The sequence below is a fragment of the Thamnophis elegans genome, chromosome Z (assembly GCF_009769535.1).
Source record: "Thamnophis elegans isolate rThaEle1 chromosome Z, rThaEle1.pri, whole genome shotgun sequence".
Lineage (NCBI taxonomy): Eukaryota > Metazoa > Chordata > Lepidosauria > Squamata > Colubridae > Thamnophis > Thamnophis elegans.
In genome coordinates this window covers 98,227,549-98,247,020 of record NC_045558.1, presented here as the reverse complement: position 1 = coordinate 98,247,020, position 19,472 = coordinate 98,227,549, and the positions used below count along the sequence as shown (strand labels likewise).

Sequence of the window (19,472 nt, the reverse complement as noted above, 5' to 3'; positions counted from 1 at the left end):
TTACTTCCAGTTTACAAAATGTTGTAAATTGCAGCCATATGCAATGGGATGCAACAAATGGCCATAAATGCAGGCCGGGTATGCTGAGCACCCAAAATGTGATCACATGACTGCAGAGGAGGAGCAGCTATTGGAGCCTGGAATCTGGTTCATAATAGCCCTCAGGAGGTCCATTATAACTTCAAATGGGCCCTAAGCCCAACGTAAATCGAGAACTGCCTGTGTACTTTCCTATACTTCACTGAAGTCAGAAGAACATATCTGCTTACAAGCAAGCATGAAGGCAAATAGGATGCATCAAGGACAGAAAGGAGAACAGGATGAAAGTAATGCATGACAGTAGGCAGAGAGGTTTTCATATTTTCCATCTCAAAATGGCAGGTAACTATGCTGCTATTTTTCAGAAACCATGTGGGGATTTGGTAGCATAGTGATCTGCAATTCTGAAGCCTGCAAAAGGGGATTGCCTGCATTAAATTCATGTCTTAACTCGCATTTCTCAGTCTTGGCATACTTTATGGTATGTAGGCTGGTTGGAGAATTCTGAAAGTTGGAAGTTTACACATCTTAAAATTGCCAAGATTGAGAAGCAGAGTTTTAACCAAACAAACCAACCACACACAAATTGAATACTTTACAAGAGGAGGTAAAGCTTATAGACTGTACATTCATAACATTTGAGGACTAGAGCAAAGGTAAAGGTAAAGCTTCCCCTTGCCCATATGTGCTAGTCATTCCTGACCTAGAGGGCGGTGCTCACCTTCGTTTCAAAGCCGAAGAGCCAGCACTGTCCGAAGACGTCTCCGTGGTCATGTGACCAGCATGATAAAATGCCAAAGGTGCACGGAATGCTGTAACCTTCCCACCAGAGGTGTTCCCTACTTTTCTACCTGCATTTTTTACTTGCTTTCGAACTGCTGGGTTGGCAGAAGCTGGGACAAATAACAGGAGCTCACTTCATTAGGCGGCACTAGGGATTCAAACCGCCGGACTGCCGACCTTTCTAATTGACAAGCTCAGTGTCTTAGCCACTGAAACACCACATCCCTCAGAGCAAAAAGGTCGAAGTAAAAGGTAAAAGAAAGTTAATCTCCCATGCTTCTAATTATTTTTCAATAACACTTTTTCTTCAAGCCAGAGAGGTTTCTAAGATTGGAATCCAAAGTAATTTCAAGAAACGAAAATTGAGGGAAATGAATTCTGCAAGATCCAATATGGGTTGGTCACCGGGACCAGAGGTTGAGTCTTCTGAGCTTTTGGACTCTTGCCAGAGCCCATCCTCAGGAAAATTCTCTCTAGCAGAAACATTCTGCTAGAGAGACATTCTGGTGAGAGAGAAGTTTCTTAAGGATGGGCTCCAGCACAAGTCCGAAACCACAGAAGATTCAACCTCTGGTTCTGATGACTGACCCAGATCCTGCAACATTATCCTGGAACACGTATATTTGCCTCCTTTCATGAGATGAATTCCGGACAGCAAGAAGATTTTGCTCTTTAAGCTCTTCTCATTCCCTTTCCAACAATTGGGAGAGGTGTCCAGATAAATCTAATACTCTTGTCACTTTCACGTCGTGGTTATGATTCAACCAAGAGGTTGCCCCTCATACACAACCATATTGTGGTCATAAAGTGGGACGTCATGTAATGCAGATTCTCAATCATCCAAGTCACGGTTGTCCCAAAGCGTGACCCGTCAAAACCGCGTTCCACAAAAGCGCGGTCGACGAAATCGCGTATGTGACGTCATCACAACGCGACGAAAAAGATCGAAAAATTGAAATAAAAATTAAATTACAGCAAGCCGATTCACATAAAGGTAAGCGTTAGGTTAAGGGTTAGGGTTAGGGTTAGGTTAAGGGTTAGGGTTAGGTTTAGAGCGTTAGCGTTACGTTTAGCGTTAGGTTAAGGGTTAGCGTTAGGTTTTTCGTTAAGTTTAGGGTTAGGTTAAGGGTTAGGTTTAGGGTTAGGTTTAGGATTAGGTTTGGGGGGTTAGGGGAAGGTTTTAGCTTTATTTTTACATTTTTCGATCTTTTTCGTCGCGCTGTGATGACGACACATATGCACTTTCGTCGACCGCGATTTTGTCGTCCGTGGTTTTGTGGTGGAACCGTCCCAAAGGTGTTTTTTCCAAAAGGCAACTGGACGTTCTTGGCTTCTTTTTTTCCCTTTGGAAAGAACCGAAGAAGCTTCTTGAATGAAAAATGAAATATTTTGAAAGGGAGGGGGAAACCCTAGGAAGTCAAGTTTCTTTTGAAAAAAGGACCTTTAGGGCATCCTACAACCACATCATGTAGCAATAGCAACCCCCTTACTCCTCATTGCTACCATCAAGCAAATTCTACCAGTCATTAATTGTGGATCCACCCTAAACCAACCTATTCTGGTTGTTGATCCCTTTCACCCCTGAGCTTTGGTGAGGTAAGGGTCTGCCTCCCCTCCCACTGCCCCATCTGCCTATTTTCTCCCAACTCTGCCTTTGTTCAGCACCCTGTCCTATGGGCAGCATACCGCCCAAAACCATGCAGTATTGTTGCTGCTTGCCATGCTTCAGTCCAGCGGCTTCTTGGTGCGCCATGGCTTTGGGACTGCAAGAAACCCTTGAGCTGCAATGTGGTTTGAAGCCCTTCACAACACGAAGCCCAACCCCAGCATGGCCAAGCAGCACAAAGCCACAGCTCCCCCGGGGAGCCAAAGCTATCCCTGTGCACAGTCCCTTTAAAAGGGCTGTATTTTACATCAAACTAGAATTGTTAATCGTATTGAAAATGAAAGAAAAATGGATACACGAAAGTGAATAATGGAAGGTACAAAGTATACAAAGTTCAGAAACTCTTTAACACACTGAACACACATTCAAAAACCATTAAGGAGAAGCCCCGGCTCTGCACTGGAACTGCATCGTCATATTTAGAGGGGGAAGTCACGGAAAACACTTACAGTACCAATTTTCTAGTAGATAACATCTTAACACTATAGAGCTAAATTGCACTAAATGTTTCAATGCAAAGAACAATATCCATGGTTACGAAAACAATATTATAATAAAAGGATCTGTGATGAACAATGGCCACTAGCGATGCTTTTTATTTCTGAATTTCCTTTAAACGATTTAAAAGACTGGCAGAAAACCTGTGCTTGTGTTCTGACAATTGGATTGCCCGTGGGACTGCACAAGGGTTAGTGAGGAAAAACTGAAAGGGGTAGAAATTGTTATCTTGATCACCCCATGGATGCGGATGGTATTTGGGAGATTTATTTGCAATAAATCACAATGGCCTATGAGGTAGCAAAACACACCCCTGTGTGAGCCCAGAGAGAAAACCTATATAGAGATACAAGCATTCTGCACCTGCATTAGATGACATACCCATTGTCAGGCCAGGGAACGCATTGCTCTCCAACTCCTCTTGTCTCTAATCTGCTCTGGGTGATGGGAGAGGAAACCCACATGAGTGCACATGCTCTAAGCTCCTATTTCAGTCCCTGAGAGTATCTAGACCTTACCAGCCATATCTTTCCAAGAGCGAGAAGCCTCCAAGAAGAACAAGGAGAAAGAGAAAGGGGTCCGTAAAGCAACAAGCAGATCAGCATTCTTTTGAATTCCCAAACATGCCCATAAAAAGAAAGCTGTTTTTGAATCCCATCCCAAATAATCTCTGACCAGAATGCTTGGCAACTAACTACTCTTTTGATGCAGGATATTTAGGCTATTGAGCCGGAAAGATAACACAAGAATCCAGCGATCCGTATGGATCTCCAAATCTTTGCTAGCCCTTCACACTGTGACTGCTTCTATCATTCCTATACAGCCATCCCACTCCATAGTAATTATTATTTATTACATATATTTATTACCGTGAACCTCCAACTCCTTTTCCTAATCACAGAAGGAAATATATCCTATGGCTTCTTCCCAAGGAGCTTCAGTGAGTCAATTCTGGAAGCTCAATGATTGGTGCTACGTAGCCTTGCAGCTTTTCTTGATCTGGCCTCATGGCATAGTAACTGTCTGGGAAAAGGGCCAGCCCTATCATAAGTGTAGCCAATATTTAGCATGGTTAAGGCAAGCGACAGCAGGAAAGGCTTACTTCTTTAGTTTAGCTAGAAAGCCTTTTCTGTAGAGATCTTACTGAAATGGAGTCTTCTTTTACGATTCTTAATTATCAGAATATTGCTGTGAAAACTTTCCACAGGTTTATATCCCTGTTATCTAGAAGGTGTCAAAAGCTCACCCACCCACCCTAAAAAAGAAGAAGACTTTGGCCAGATTATTTTTCATTGATAGTGAGAAGCAAAGAGAATAGCTTCAACCAGAGATATTTCTTATGGATAGTTCAAAAGAATTATCCACTTCATTTTCATCACCATCTCCCTAAGAAAGAGAGATGGGGGAGGGAGGGAGAAGAGAGAAGGAGAGAAAGGAAGGAATGAAAGAAAGAAAGAGAAGAAAGAGGAGAAAGAAAGAAAGAAAAGAAAGTAAGGAATGATAAAAGAAAAGAAAGAGAAGGAAGAAAGGAGAAGGAAGGAAGGAAGGAAGGAAGGAAGGAAGGAAGGAAGGAAGGAAGGAAGGAAGGAAGGAAGGAAGGAAGGAAGGAAGGAAGGAAGGAAGGAATCCTTGGCAATTAAACTATGGAAACTTATACTAGGCGGACTTCTTTATAAACACTGTTTTAATCATAAGACATAACAATTTGGCCAAGCCTATTTGACTACTATATTAGGGTTTTTTGAACAAGACTTGACAACAGCTAACTTGAAGTTAATATTGGACAGTTTCAGAAGTGTGCTGTTGATAGCATTTTGCCTGTAGACTACCAACTAGGCTAACTATTGTAAGCTTCCTAAGCAAGAAGCTGAGAAAAAGGAGGTCAGTGAATGAGCCAGAAGTCAAAATGAGCCAATGGGTTTTTTGGGGGGACGAGGATGGGACAAAGAAGCAGAAATTATTAATTACAAAGAGGACAAGAGAACAAATTTGCTAAGTTAAATGGATGCAAATTTAGAAACAATTTATTTGAAAACAAATATTTTCTGTTCTTAAAAAACAAAGGCCACGCTTTTGTCAGCAGCAAAGTGCACATTTTTGACAAGAGAGGACCTCTGATTTGAAAGAGGGCTCAAAGAGGCCATCTGTCAAAATTGAAAATCCCCTCTCTCAACAGAGGGGAAGGGATACGACATCATCTATCTTCAGTCTACAACACAGTCCTTTCAGCAGTTCCAAGAAGGCTCCACACCCATTTGCATCACTCAGGTGACTCCAATGACACCTTCCAGATGGCCTTAACGATTTGCTGAAAGAATGCAAATGATCAGCTGTCTGCAAGAAGTATAAATCCCTCCATTCTCCACCATCCAGACAGAGCTGAAGAAGCTTCTTGGATGAGAAGCGAAACCTCTTCAAAGAAAAAAAAAGTCCAGTTGCATCTTCAAAAAAAAGCACCTTTGGGGCACACTCCTACTTGATTAAACTTCACACTGCTGTCTATCACTATCACTGTCTCGATCTTTGTCTCGTTCATTAGTCATTAACTGCCTGTTCATCCAGTCTGGTAGTCCCAATGGATCCCAGCCGTTATTCCTCCTTATGACCTTCCGGGAAATCTTTCATCTAGTCTTGGGAAGCTCATGCCCTGTGCAGATATTCCAGCACACACTGCCAGCTACTTGGTTGTGCCATTTGGTACATGCTATTCCTGCCGGCATCCTACACCTTGCCACTATGTTGGACTGTCTCTGAGGCAGTGGTGGGTTTCAAAAAAATTTAGAACCTCTTCTGTAGATGTGGCCTGCTTTGTGGGAGTGGCTTGCTGGCCATGTGACTGGGTGGGAGTGGCTTGCCAGCCATGTGACCAGGTGGGAGTGGCTTGCCAGCCATGTGATGGGGAGGGTGTGGCCAACTTGTAAAATGTGGTGAAACTCATTTAACAATGCTCTTGCTTAGCAACCAGAATGTTGGCTCAGGAACTCTGGCATTGAAGTGTGCAAATCTTAAAGCTGTCAAGTTACAAGACCCCAGGGGTGTTCAAACTTGACAGCTTTAAGACTTGTGGACTTCAACTCCCAGAATTCCTCCTCTCGCTTTTCATCTTGATGATGTGTGGATGGGCGGGGTGAGGGAAATGGAACCGGTTCTAAACGGCACTGTAGATTTGTGGAACCTCTTCTATAGAAGAGGTTAGAACTGGCAGGAACCCACTCCTGCTCTGAGGCCTCTCTGCAAAATCTGTACCCCAGGTCCTGTCCAATGTGGCAAACCTCTGCTTCTGTGGCTCTGGTGCTTAGTGCCCATTATTGTGCTGCTATGTTCAGTGCCTCAGTGATGTTTTAGTCCAGCTCCTCCAGCCACTGATAGGATTTCCCAATGTCAGCCAACCCTCCTATCTGTTGATGGTACATCTCATTCAGGGTCCTGTCCTGCATTTTCTCTGCTTGATTTTTCTCCCATGTTTGCTGCTGCCTCTCAGCAGCTCGTCTTTCAAGGCCAGCTTACTGATGTACTCCAGGAAACTATAAGTTTTGTCCAGGACAAGAGCTTTGGCACTCGTCAAAGGTGCTTTGGGAAAAGACAACTGGACTTTCTTGCTTTTTCTTCTAAAGCATTTTGCTTCTCATCCAAGAACCGTCTTCAATTCTTCAGAGAATTGAAGAAAGAAACTAAACAAAATTAAATGGAACAAAAAAAAAACCCAAAATGAAACGAAACTCAAGAAAGTCCAGTTGCTTTTTGGAAAATCATCTTTGGGACAACCAGGACCTCTATGATTCCACAGAATCTCCATAGACATCTATCGACCCACCCATCTTTCCATCTGCTATATAGTCTCTGGGTGTTGGGCTTGGAAACCTCCATCCATTTTAAGGAGCTTCTAAGTCTTCACACATCAGCACCCTCCAAGTAATAGCATGTATTATATATGTTATTCTATATAACATGCTACATGTCACTCAACATGTAATATACATATTAGCAGGCTTGGGGATCCAATGAAAATAGAAAGCCTGTCAAATGGATATATTTGCATGCAAGGCACTCTTCTGTGGTTTTAATTTACATTTATATTTTTAACTTTAGCAACTACTGCAGGCCCAATTGGAAAAAGAAAGCTCAGGAACGAATTGGTTGGAAACATGCAGAACAGGTCTTCATCCTGAAGTGGATAGACAATGGCTAAAATGATGAAGATGGTGATATTTTAGCTATATAAACTTTGATCAAAGATTAAATGCTGAATGTTATTCAAGCCTCTGTTTAAGTTGTCTTCTTTTTGGGCTCACTGTGGCTTAAGCGTTCCAGGAATGTAACACTATTTAATAGATTTTTTTTCCTGGTCACTCTAAACACAAAAGGTTCACAGAATTGTGAAGGAATTTTTAATCAATCAGTACTCTGGGACACGTGCTAATATAACATTTCAGATCATCATTCCACTGAAGCAACTGAAATAGCTGTTATGGCTATTTGCAGACTTACAGACATATATTTAGGACTCCATGTCCTACAGTCCATTCCCATTAGCCATGAAGACCTGGGGGTTGAAAGGAGTTGAGGGTTCAACACTCAGCTTGCTGAATTTTCTTCTGCAATCAAAATTTAACTTTTGCCAAAGAAAATACTAAGCCTAAGGATGTCTCAGTAAGTGCCTGGCTTCTGTATCTTAACAAAATTTACTGTGTCTCAATGCCATCTTCAGTAATCTGTTGCTCATAAGCAAGTTGACCATTGACCACACTCAGAGCAAAACTCAGGACAAAACAAATGGGGTAAGCGATGGATGAGATGGGTTTATCCAGTTACTAACAAAAATGAAAAATGGGGCAATGGGTTGCATAGTGCATTAAAAGCCCTCTATGTCTCCTGAAGATCTATGATCCTGAATTTGTTTAAGACAGATTATTGCTGTATCTTTGGATCAATCTGATAAAGCAGGCTTTCATCTACAAAGTTTATCCCATAATAGTTTTGTCAATCCTGAAAACACAACACAAATTTCTGTTGGTTTTCCTATAGGATACTTCAGTAATGCAATTCTCTGCCATCCCCAGTGGCTAGATCAAGCAGAAAGTCTCAGGACTCCAAATATGTTTCAGTAACATCACACATGTCCGGCAGAATCCAGACTAACATGAACTGCATTTGCTAAATATATAAGATATTTATATAGTTAGCCTTCTTAAACAACTCTGGGCAGCTCACAACAATGGTTTGTGATTTACTACAGGTAGGTCACAATTGATCCAATAATGCAATATTTGATTTAATGCACAATGAAAATTGATTCCAGATTGTGACTAATGCAATCCAAAATCCAACTAATGCAGTAAGATAGCATATGAGCAACTGAGACTAGTGGCTGCAGAGGTGCAGCTAGCATTTAAAATGCTGGCAATCTTTGTGCTTGCAAATTGGAGAAAAGGAAGATTTAATCAGAGGAAAACAGTACAGACTTTAAAAAATAAGAGATGTAATAGAATTACATGAACCTGGTCCTAACAGTGCTAAAACAGAATGGAAAATTGGAATATTTTAATGTATGGATTTTTTTTTTACATTTTGCTTTTTATAACTGCTTTATGATTTTTATTAATTATACATTTACATTATGAGATGGTATTTTTGTCCTTTGGTGTAAAAATATATTAAGCTACATATAAAAATGTACGTTTAAATTATTTTCATTCCTTATTTATTGAATTGGAAACAATTCTCTATAGAAAAATCACTTTGAATACAGCTAGGCAAATGCAAATGATATGACTATTTTGTAGGATTCATTAAATGCTATTCTGTACATGCTTTTCCAGTCTGACTAAAATAGCACAGAGTCAGGTGGTGGGAAAAAGCGGTTGCTGGCTAAGGCAGAGAGAGACCATCAAAATCTTCCAAATGTTGACTTACCCCTCCTGCACCACCATTGGAGAAACATCCCGTGGCATGCAAGCCTGCCTATATCTCTCAGAGGATCTGATTGTGAATGTCGCTAATGAACCATGAAAAGCTATTAACCATGCCCTGGCTAATTTAACTTTTAGCTAAACAGTGAACGCAAAGCAGGGCTAGCACTTTCTTGAACTTCTTTCAGAAGTAGAATCAGACAGATGGAAAACCAAAGCAGCATTTTAGTTTGCAGGGAAGGTGGGGGAATCCATCCACTCCCGTTTTTATTGGCGCCCATTTCTCCATGGGACAAGAGGGAGAAGTACATAGGCTAATCCGAAGTGCTGGGAGACAGGAAGAGAAGGATGAATCTCATCTTTAGGCTTAGTAATCAAACCGCTACTGAACCTTTCAAGTTTATATATTCCATCTCCCACCCAGTCTTCTCTTCTGCAAAGAAAAATCGGTGGTTGAAGGAATATCCATCACCGAGTCCTAAAGCCACAAGAAATAAAACACTGGAAGTCTTTAAGAAGATGTTAGATAGCCATTTGTCTGGAACGGTATAGGATTTCCTGTCTGGGCAGGGAGTTGGACTAGAAGACCTCCAAAGTCCCTTCCAACTCCGCTATTGTATGGTATTGTATTAAAAAAGAATCCGCCACACTCCCCCCCTCCCGAAAAAATAATCTCCCGTGTCTTTGGCAGCTCGAAAAGTAGAAATCTCATAGTTTGCGATTAGTTTCTAGTTTTAAAAAGCTTTCACCATTTCTGTTCCCCTTGAAAGCTAAACAAGGGAGAGAGTCGTACTTAAAATGCAAAAGGCGATATGAAAGGCACCCCGGATCGCACGCATTCTACAGAATGTGAATGTGCAATGGACCCTCTTCCCCGCTTTTAAAAAGCATCCCTCCCCGATCCCTCCCCCCGGAAGAATTCTCAAGTTACTTGTTTTGCCATTTATACTACTGCAGCCAAATCTGTTTACCTGAACTTTTCTTGTTCTCTGTTTTTTCTTTTGCCGTCCTTCTAAGAACGACCGGCATGCAGCCCAGAAGGAACACTGAGAAACTTTTCCTTCTCTTTTCTTCCTTATGTTTCCGACCTAGACAAAGCCTCTCCTCCAGCAGGTGCAAAGGCGGAGCCTGGCCGCACTGCCAGCTGGGAACTGTAGTCCAATTTCCCTCCAACTTTTTCGCTGCTATTTTCTCATTACTTTTTTTTTCCTTACATCTCTTCTATGGCTTGTCTGAATCAGGACAAATACATGTAGCACTGCAAAGTTCCCGAGGTTTTGTAGCTCTTATTTTGTTGTATTTTTTTTTATTTTAATAATTTCTGCTGTGCCTTTTTCCATTTCCACATCCTTTAAATTTAAGGAATATTTGGTGAGATCTTGAGATCATTGTAAGTCATTATATATTTTGAGTTCATATGAATTGGATATCCTCTTTATCGTTTTATTACTATTATTACACTCAAACTTGAAATTTGCTTTCAATATTTCGAATATTATCCAATCTATATACTGTATATGAGCCATGGTAGTGTAGTGGTTTAGAGTACAGTACTGCAGGCAACTTCTGCTGACTGCCATCTGCCTGCAATTTGACAGTTCAAATCTCACCAGGCTCAAGGTTGAATCAGCCTTCCAAATTGGGTAAAATGAGGACCCAAATTACTGGGGGCAATATACTGACTTGGTAAACCAGTATATCTATCTAACTACTATTGCTATATACTGTATGTATTGTTAAATGGTCTATCTTTAACCTTACATGGGATTATTCTGAAATATTCTTCCATGTCTCTTTATTTAGACAAGATTTCTAACATTCTGAACTAATATTGCCATTCAGAGCTATGTTTTAACAAAAGAATTTTTTTTATGTTTAAGAGTACATCCAGTGGTACACTAGATTTCTTGAAGATTAGTGAATTCTTAAAACATCTTTCAAGTGTTTGTCGTAATAGTCAATGGTTTCAGGTGGATTGAGAAGATACGCTTCTGGAAATCTTTGATTCTTGAAGAGCATTGAGAAGCTACAGCTGATGCCGACTGCCATGGAATGACCAGATTTGGGACCCCTCGCGTGTGGTCCATGTAACCCCACTGCTCCATGAACTGCCCTAACTATCAGTTTATTTCTGGGTGCAATTCAAGGTGCTGGTAATCATCTTTAAAGCCCTTCATGGGTCAAAGCTATTTGAAAGATTGTCTCATACCACTGGGATTGGCCAGCCCCAGCTGTGCCAACAGAGGAGGCATGCCATGGGCTCCGTCGGACAGGGTATTCAGGCTAGTGAGGTCCAGGAGAAGACCCTTGTCTGCAGTTGCAGCTGCTCTTTGGAACATCTTACACCCTCCCCAAGTGAAGATGGCTCCAACCCCCTCCCCTTACCTTCCATAAGAGCTTAAAAATCTGGCTCAGCCAGTTGACCTGGAGCTCCAATGGAGGGGTTTTCATTGAGGGTGGAGTGGTTGATAGATTAGCAACAGTTGCACAACCTCCCCTTCTCATCATATTCCCTTTCTCCCCATCATTTTAGCTAGGCTGAGTTTTATAGCATTATATTTATATCATTAGATTTTGTAGTTTTATCTTTTAATATTGTAAGCCGCCCAGAGTTACCATGTGGTAAGATGTGTGACCCGTCAAAACCGCGGAGGACAAAATTGCGCTCGACGAAAGCGTGCATTTGACGTCATCACAGCGCGACGAAAAAAATTAAAAATTGAAATAAAATTAAAATTAAAGCAAGCCAATTCACATAAAGGTAAGGGTTAGGTTTAGGGTTAGGGTTAGGGTTAGGTTAAGGGTTAGAGTTAGGTTTAGAGCGTTAGGGTTACGTTTAGCGTTAGGTTAAGGGTTAGCGTTAGGTTTAGCGTTAGGTTAAGGGTTACGTTTAGGGTTAGATTTAGGGTTAGGTTAAGGGTTAGGTTTAGGGTTAGGTTTGGGGGGGTTAGGGTAAGTTTTTCGCTTTATTTTTACATTTTTCGATCACAGCGCGATGTTTTCGTCGTGCTGTGATGACGTCAAATGCGCGCTTTCGTCGAGCGCGATTTTGTCCTCCGCGGTTTTGTGGTGGAACCGTAAGATGGGCAGCTAATACATTTTACAAATAGATAAATAAAAGTCTACTGCAAATGTCCAGGCAAGTAGACACAGTCTGCCTTTCCAAGTCAATCATATGTTTGAAAGCTGCATTAATTTATATATGGAGGCGTATGACTTTGATATAATATGTATCTAGTTAATATAGTTTGTTCAGCACATGATGATTACAAACGAACTATGGTCTAACATTTAAAGAAACTCATTTTGTCATAAGATTTATCAATCTTACAAACTAATCCTGAAGGACTTTGGACAAAATGCAGACACAGTAACAAAGTGTGATATAAACAATACAATAATGATACAAAGTAATCATAGAACCGGATCATTCTAGCCTTGGTTGCTGCATATAGTAACCTAAAAGAAAAATCTTTTAAGAGAGCCAGGTTTCACTATCCTTTTGAAGGTCTTAAAAATACGGCTACTTTTGTTTCTAGATAGGAAACTGTTTCACCCCAAGGGAGCCTCCTACAGGTATTCTCTGGTCACTCAAGCAGATAATATACCAAGCTCTTTCCACTTATGACTATAACCATGTTGCTTGTATCTTTAAAATTTATATTGTTTTGTTTCTTTGTATAATTTGATTGCTTATTAGTCACCTATGACTTTCACTGTGTTGTATCTTATGATTCTCGAGGAATGTATTCTATTTTATTTTTCTTTATGTACACTGAAAGTATATGCACCAAAGACAAGTTCCTTGTGTGTTGAATCACACTTGGCCAATAAAGAATTCTGTTCTGTTCTGTTCTATGTTATATAGGGCTTTATGGGTATTGACAAGAATCAAGTATTCCATCAGAAAACACCAGCAGCCAGAAAATTTCTCATACCAATGATCTAATATTTATTTATTTATTATTGCTTTTAAAATAACAAAAAATTTAATGTTATAATTATAATGGAAATACATACATTTTTTTAAAAAAGAAACTACATAAAAAGCACTTTTTTAGAAGTGAAAAAGAAAAATTCCAACAGAAAAAACATAGCATATCATTGCAGTGTAAGAGTTACAATTCTATAGTGACGTATCTAATGTAAATACTCAAGCACACATATATTGATTTCCAATACATTTATATAACTCATTTATCTTTAACCTACTCCATTTGTAAAACTGTTCCATCTTTCATTACACTTGGCTATACAAAGTTCTACATCTACAGACAAACTACTCATAGATGGCAAATGTAACCAGGTCTTCAGTCCATTGAATACATGGAGTCATTACATTTATCTTTCCAATGTTGCAATATCAGTGTTTTGGTCACAGGAAGGGCACAAAGAATAAATCTATATTCTGATGTCCATATTGTAGGCATCTAAATTAAAAAGAATAATCTCTGAAAATTTAAGAAGGGTAATATAACATGACAATGGTAAGACAGTCAATCTAACACAAGCTGTTGCAGATGAAGTTTTAATGCTATTAAGTGCAGCTGAAATTTGCAAGAATTACAACAATCTTATTGCAAGATGACAAAGGAGAATAATGTGGGCACACAAGTCAGTGACAATGCTGAACACAATTATTGTGGACAAAGAGCCTTAAGTTGACTTCCAGCGGATTTCAATTTATTTTTTGTAATAAATATCTTAGCCCTGGACATCGTAAAGGGAGATCTAAATTAGATTCCACCTATTACAAAGTTTGGGACTTAGCAGGTACTCAGATCTGCTTGTTTTTCTTTTTAAACTCTCTATTTTGGTTTTGAATCAGTAATCAATTTTGTTTTATTCTGTTTTTAATTTGGTGTTTAAGTTTGCTAAGTAGTTCATACAAAAGTATAACTGCTTCTGTGAAAATGTATATTACTCTCTTTTCCTTTTTTTTTCTTTTTGCAACATATTGACCCTGAATATTTTATAATTTTAAGTGACTTTGTATTGGCTATTAACTTTGAAAGATAATGCATACGTGCAAGTAGTTAAAATAAAAAAGATGGATAAGTGGTTGGCCATAATATTTGGTTTTCTCTTTGGTGGTTTGAATGTAGCAGTGGATAAGGTTCATATAGGCAGGGTCTGGAAGACAAAATAGCACAACTCATCCCAAACTGAAAGGGGGGACCCCAAAACAAATATTAAATCTAGAACTAGAATGCTTAAAGAATGGCTTGACTCTATCATCCTGCCAAGTTTTTGCAGTAAGTTCTGGAGAGCCAGTGTGGTTTCTTGGCACTCTTAGAAAAGGGATAAAAACATTTAATTTTATAAATAACTACAAAGAATTAAATCAGAATCAAACTGGCCAATGGCATAATTGAAGCACAACCTCTTTTTTTTTTTGCACGAGTTCTGTGTTAGGAATTATTTATTTATATCACACCTTTTTTTAAACAAATAACTCAAGGTGGTGAAGAAAAAGTGAACAGGAATATCTGTGGGCTGAAATCAAAAATTTTCAGGTGACAAGAGTCATAATGCAAACAAATCTCTCTCCTTATGCGCATCACATATATAAAATGGAAAGAGCTTCAATTTCACCATTCCAGTTACCAGCTTAACCTTTTTGAATTATAACCTAACACTAACTCTACTTACGATATAGATGTAAGTAGGTAGCTTACTGAAAAAACATCCAGACCCTTTCAAATACATTACGGGTAACTAAAGCTGGCAGAAATGTGGAGAACACTTTCCATTTCCCTAAATATGCAATTCATATCGCAGCACGGCCATTCAAAATTGAAGGCTCAGACAGATGGAAGAGAGAGAGAAAGATCCAATAATAGTCCTTCTGCTTCCATTCTTTTGACCTCTAACTGGAGGTTAAATTGAACGACTAAAGAATATCAGTTTCAAGTGATTCAAAGAGCGGCTGGTCAGGTATCTACTTAGTGAAATCACAAACATCTGGCTGACTCAGATGGTGACCTAGAATTATATTCAGAAGCTATTCCTTTACAGCAGGGCTGTCAAACTCCCAGCCGGATGCATCACATGCTGGCCACGCCCACACCTAATTTAGCGAAGGAGGGGAAAGTCCCGATACATCACATGATGTCACAGTAACAATGCGAGTTTGACACTCCTGCTTTACAGGGAGCAAGTGAGAATTAAACAAAAACATTTCTTTTACTTGGTTTGGTTTGGGTTTTTTTTAATCCATCAGGGTCTTGTTAAAAATAAGCTGGCAGTTGAAATGCATTTTCATCACATAATGCTACCAAGCTTGAGTTTTCAATTTCTATCAGCTACAATCAAATTTCATATATACCAGGGGTGTCAAACTCATGTTGTCACAGCGGCATCATGTGATATATCGGGACTTTTCTCCCTTTCGCTAAACAGGACTTGAGCATGGTTCAGCGCATGATGCATCCGGTCTGTGGGCTGGGAGTTTGACAGCCCTGATATATACCATCTTCTAAGTAGGAACCATCCATTAAACTGCCAGATTATTTGACCTATTTACCTGTAGTGCAGCCATTTACACATGAATGAGAAAAAGGGAAAAAAGAAAGTGCAAATTTGCAGGGGGGGGCGGCGGAATCAATCCACTTTAAATTTCCATGTGCAAATTTAAAATATTGATGGTTGTCGTTCTGCATTGATAGGCAGATCCTAATTCTCTGCTTTCTCTCTTCATTTTTTCATCTTTAGAATTAGCTAGGCAGCTTTTAAGTAGACAGTTATTAAGAAGGGCTCATGCATCCTACCTATCCTACCCTCCTATTCAACTCTTTTTAAATTGGAATAAAGTTTCATTGATAATTAGAATTGTTAATTTCTAAACGGATACATTGATACCATTTCAATTTGCCTTGGTATTTGAGTTAGATGCATTTTTGTGAAGGATAATCAGAAATGAAGAGTATTCTCTTCAGACTTGAACATTGGGCACTATCTAACAAAATGAAATTCAATGGTGAAAAAAGTAAGGTTTTACATTTAGGCAAAAAACAAAATGCACAGGTACAGTATAGGTGGTGCCTTGTTCAACAGTGGTGACTGTGAGAGGGATCTTGGAGTCCTAGTGGACAATCATTTAAATATGAGCCAGCAGCGTGCAGCAGCTGCCAAAGAAATCAACAGTTTTAGGCTGCATAAACAGAGGGATAGAATCAAGATCACGTGAAGTGTTAATACCACTTCTAATGCCTTGGTAAGGCCACACTTGGTAAGGCCAATTTTGGTCACCACAATGTAAAAAAGATGTTGAGACTCTAGAAAGAGTGCAGAGAAGAGCAGCAAAGATGATTAGGGGACTGGAGGCTGAAACATATGAAGAACGGTTGCAGGAATTGGGTATGTCTAGTTTGATGAAAAGAAAGAATGAGGAGACATGATAGCATGATATCTCAGGTGTTGCCACAAAGAGGGAGTTAAACTATTCTCCAAAGCACTTGAGGGTAGAACAAGAAGCAATGGGTGGAAACTAATCAAGGAGAGAAGCAACTTAGAACTGAGGAGAAATTTCCTGACAGTTAGAACAATTAATGAGAACCTCCAGAAGTTGTGATTGCCCCAACACTGGAAGTTTTTAAGATGATGTTGGATAACCAACATAAGTGGTGTAGGGTTTCCTCTCTAAGCAGGGGGTTGGACTAGAAGAACTCCCAAGGTCTCTTCCAACTCTGTTATTCTATTCTATTCATAGCAGCACTAATTATAATTATTCATTTTTCAAAAGACCAAAAAACAAACAAACCAATAAACAGGGGCTCCACCATTTTTTGTTTAGAAAAATACAATGATTATTCTTATAATATTCAGTACCAAAATAATTCAAAAATTCCATAGGAGCTAATTTTTTTTTTACACACAACTAGATATAGAATGTAGAATAATAGAGTTAGAAGAGACCTTAGAGGTCTTTTAATCCAACCCCTGCTCAATAGGAGATCCCATGCCATTCCAGACAAATTTCTGTCCAGCCTCTTCTTGAAAACCTCCAGTGATGGAGCACCCATAACATTTGGAGGTAAGCCATTATACTGATTAATTGTCCTATCAGGAAATGTATCCTTAGTTTTAGACTGGATCTCTATTTAATGATCTTCCACCTGTTTTTTCTTGTCCTGCAGTAAGCTGCTTTAGAAAATAGGCTGGGCCCTTTTTCTGTTTAAGCCCCACAAATACTGAATACTGGTTTTGTTTCACTCTAGTCCTTCTCTTTATTAGACTACACATACCTAGTTCCCTCAACTATTCATCATATGGTTTAACTTCTAGATCATTTTTGTGCTCTTCTCTCCACTCTTTCTAGATTCTTAACACCCTTTCATAGCGTGGTGACCAGAATTGGATGAAGTATTTAAAGTGTGGTCTTACTAGTGCAGTATAAAGTGGTGCTATCATTTCATATGATCATGAAACTATTCCTCTATGCAACCTGGACTGCGTTAGCTTTTTTGGCAGCAATAGCAGAGTGGTGGATCATACTTAAAGACACATTTCTGCCTAAACTAGTATCCAAGTTAAAAGAAAAAGTGTTGCTGAATCAGAACCAAAATAGAAAATTAGTAAAGAAAGGTAAACATTGCTGAGTATTCAGCTGAATCCCACATTTTCTCACTATTCCATTCTAATTGGATCAAATTTCAGACTTCTTGCTTATTGCTAGTGCATTTATTACAAAAAACAATGTAGGCCAAAATTAAAATGGGTTGGAGGCCAGCTTAGGGCATTCTATTCATATATTTCAGCTAATCCAGCACTGTTACTGAGTTGCTGCACTCCCACATTGTTTCCCTCTTGGCATTTATTAAGTTTTCTTTTGGTTCAGTAAAAGCACAGCTTTTGGCATTGACAAGCCATACTTTTACATCTGTGATGCTGCTGGGTTCTGCAGAGTGATATGCACTGTTTTGGGGTGCTCCTGTTTTACCCCATCTTCCATGGAGTTCTCCAGTAGGTTTTATAAACGTCTTAGCATCAAATTCAGTCATATCCTTGTAGCAAATTTCACAATTTGGTAAGAAACTGGCTTGATTTTCCTTGTTTATATAAGCAGTCTATGCAAAATTTTGCTTCATCCCATCACCCAGCTTTTGGTCTTAAGTGAGTCATTTCTTTCTCTGCATCTTTCCAAGCAGAGATAATGGTGGTGTCCTGAAGCTGTTTCCAGTTGCAACACTGCAATGTCCTGCTATCATCACAGCTTTCAACGTGAATTTATCGGCAAGAAGTGTGAAGTCTTGAGGACCAGGGAGCTCATAAATTTGCAAAGTGAATACCACATTTACCAGAAACAAAAAGCAGTTATTTTTATTTCCTTCTGGGTGGAGACATGGGCAAGGAGGATGTTTTTTTCCAGAAGCTTCTAAGACATAAGCAGAGGGCAGTAACTGAATGTCAAATTCTGCCTTCTCTTATTGGACAGTTGAATAAGTCTATGGTACTCTCTGCTTCTTCTCGTCTTCCATAGGTCACCAGGAAAGACAACAATTGATTGATCATCATCATTTCTGGCTTGAAAATCCTTTGGAGAGATTGGTTATGGAAAGAGTTTTGTGTAGAAGGACTCTTATTCATTAATTAATTACATTCTTTGTGAATTAAGTCACTTAGATCCCAAACGGGTCCGAATAAGCTGTGCTCCTATACACTTTTCTCCAATTTATCTTACAATGCCTAAATGGGCTGGAACTCAGTTGCTCACCCGATGTAATGCTGCTTAGATCCTTTTCAAAATCCTCCAAGCTCAGACTCCAGAATTTGATATATTTTTACTGTTATGTTTCAAAACAGCCACTGTGTGGCAACAGCATGCTATGCAAGAACCAATATTTCAGAGAAAATATGTCCTTTCTTTTTGCCTTTCTCAAGGAATTTGTTAAGAGCATCCATTACAAGATTATATCTCAAAAACCAATTTACAGATAGTCCTCAACTTACAACCATAATTATGACTGGAACTTCTTTTGCTAAGTAGAGTTAAATGAGTCACACCCAATTTTACAACTGTTTTGCTCTGATTGTTATCCAAATCTGATCATTGACTCTGCTTTTCAGAAGTCTCCCGGGAAGGTCACAAATGGTGATCTCATGATCCTGGGACACTGCATCTGTCATAAGTATACGTGGATTGCTAAGTAAACAAATTTGATCACATGACCGCAACAGCCATATGCAAGGACAATTGTAGGTCACTTTTCTTCAATGTCATTGTAACTTCCAGTGGTTGTTAAATGAATGGTCATAACTTGAGGACTGTCTGTGCCTCTACACAATCAGTGTCAACTAGTGGTGAATCCAATACTAAGACTTCTCAAGTTAAAAAAAAAGAACCCCAAAACAATAATTTCATGTGTCAGGACATACAGAAGCCTTCCCATCTTGGTACTCACCAGAGGGGTTTGACTGCAATTCCCATCATTCCCAAACACCAAGGATGGGGCCTGTGTTAATGATTATGAGATTTGACATCCCACATATACCAAGGGCACCAGGTTGAGAAAGTCTGACCTACCAGATAGTAAAAATATCATACTTATTGGAACATACATCAGATCAAATAAGTA

General features: G+C 39.4%; 1 long non-coding RNA gene across 1 annotated transcript in view; it reads right to left on the bottom strand.

Moving 5' to 3' along the window:
- The window catches only part of LOC116522692, a 37,024-nt gene extending 27,037 nt beyond the window's left edge, over positions 1-9,987 (bottom strand). The window contains exon 1 of the long non-coding RNA XR_004256990.1: positions 9,867-9,987. This is a non-coding gene — a long non-coding RNA (uncharacterized LOC116522692). The remainder of the gene's footprint in view (positions 1-9,866) is intronic.
- Positions 9,988-19,472: the final 9,485 nt, after the last annotated feature.